The following is a 2,439-nucleotide window of genomic DNA, read 5'->3' on the forward strand; positions in this document are numbered from 1 at the left end:
TTTTATCACGATATATCTCTTAATTTCGGTTGATAACGATATAATTCGATATCGATATAAACAATATAAAAGCCTCAGAAAAACTACAAACTATACAAATAAATTAATGTTCACCTTTTATTTGTATTTAGCCTTCAAAAAAATTGAAATCACTGTCAAATAAACATAAAATTCTCAACTTTGTCAATATTAATAGTTTTGACTTTAAACAACGGGCAGCACGGTGGCGCAACTGGTAGAGCTGCTGCCTCTCAGCTAGAAGGTCCTTGGTTCAAACCCCGGTCCAGGGGCCTTTCTGTGTGGAGTTTGCATGTTCTCTCCGTGCATGCGTGGATTTTCTCCGGGTGCTCCGGTTTCCTCCCACAGACCAAAAACATGCATGTTAGGCTGATTGGTAACTCTAAATTGTCCCTAGGTGTGAATGAGAGAGTGAATGGTTGTTTGTCTCGTTTGTCTCCATGTGGCCATGTGATGGACTTGCGACCTGTCCAGGGTGTACCCCGCACCTCACACAGTGATTGCTGGACATGGGCACCAGCGACCCCCGTGACCCAAAATGGAATAAACGGATAAAGAAAATGGATGGATGGATAGTTAAAGTTGTTGGGAAGGTATATACCAGGTGAAGGATACCTGAAGTTTTTTTGTTTTCAGTTTTGGAGATTGTTCAAGTCAAGGTTGTTGTTTGTTTGTAGTTATTTTGTATTTTTTAAATAAGAGGCAGAATAATTTTTTCTTCTTTCTGCAACCTTTTCATTCAATGTTTTTTTCTTTCTTTCTGATGAATTTCTTTTATTTTAAATGAATGAATAAATGATAAAAACAACACAAAAAAAAGCATGCATCGCTGGGGGTGTTTCAGGGACACATTGGCTCAAACTTTTATTGTGCTTCATCTTGTGACTCAGCATATTCTGTCAAGTGGAACATGTTAGATGCTCCAACCGCTAGTTAGAACGACTCTGTCACATTTTGCAGCACATTGACTGAAACCTGCAGTTTATCGGATCTTAGAAAGCCGAACCACTTCCAAATCAGCAAATTAGTCTTTTCTCTCTTATCAGTGATGTCATCTGCTTTTTCTTTGCTTGTGAAAGCTTGTTCAGTTACATTCTGACGATCATGGGCACTCATTTTGAAGAAAAAACTTAACATGCGTTGGAGCTGTGAGCTTGACTTTTGGCGTAAAGGATCAATTCGGCTGTTTTGGAGTTTCCATCAGAGGAATATATATCAGTGAGACTTTAAAAGGCAGAAACAACAATTCACGAGTTCTGCCTGACCCAAATTGTGGCCTTTGACGCCAGACTTATCTCAACTCCTCCTGGAATGTTTAGAAAACAACAAAGATGCTTTGACTGTTTCCTCACCCCTCCCTTCCCTAAGGCCGTGGACATGTAACAGAACCTCAACTGAGCTGAAGATGAATGTCACCTCTTATCTGGACAATGGCTGAGAGGGGGGGCTCTGGACTGTGCTATGACTTTCCCTTAAAAATTCAATGTTTTCACCGGCATATATGTACATGTATAACGTCTGTTTGTGTTGCTTTGCTGTGGTAGGTTTTTTAGATGCCTCAAATCATGCCATGTCTAGGACACGGTGTGAGAGATCTTTTTTTTAATACCATCTCTCCTCATGTTTTCTTCCCTTTTGTCATCGAAGCAAAATATTATTCGAATAAGAATAAAAGGGCCACGCTATTTAATAGCCGCAGCTTCGTGCACTCCGCCCATCTTTCGGAAGACTGTACGTACATATTCTCGTATCTCGGTGCAATGCCAATAAAGTTTATTCTGATTCACATACTTGAATGTTTACATTAAAACAAGTAATCAACACTTTTTTTTGTTAAGAGTTAGTAATTAATGGGATGTTTTATTAATACATAAAACCCTGACTAGTGTGTTTGCAATACTGAGGTATAAAACGTGAGATAAAACAAGCTCTACATAAAAGCAGCAACTAGGAAAAAATCAACACTAAAATTCAGTTGAAAACTTCTTAAAGCTGCTGAGTTCAATTTAAACATCTGTCTAAATTAATACAACTTTGCATTCAGTATGAGTCAGATATTTGGTGATGGTTAAAACATCAAATAAAATCACAAAATCATGTTTGAAAAGTAAAAAATAAGGTTTTACTGTAAGGATGTTACTTTTCTGTGGCCCGGTGTGTCTGTTTCCCTCGTGCTCCCTCATTAGTTTCCATTGTTGCCACCTGTGTCTCGTCCCAGCTGTTTGTTATCATGTCTCGTCTTCTCCCTGTATTTAAGTCATCCTATTCTGTCTTGTTCTTCGTCGGGTCGTCTTCGTTGGGTACGCTTCCTTGGGTCTCCTGAGTCTCTCCCTGTCTTCCTGGTCCCTCGAGTTCCCCGAGTCTCTCGTGTCTCCTGAGTTCCCCGTGCCTCCTTCCTTGCTTATGTAAGTTTTGCTGCCC

Source organism: Nematolebias whitei, chromosome 10 (genome assembly GCF_014905685.2).
Source record: "Nematolebias whitei isolate Nwh7 chromosome 10, NemWhi1, whole genome shotgun sequence".
NCBI lineage: Eukaryota > Metazoa > Chordata > Actinopteri > Cyprinodontiformes > Rivulidae > Nematolebias > Nematolebias whitei.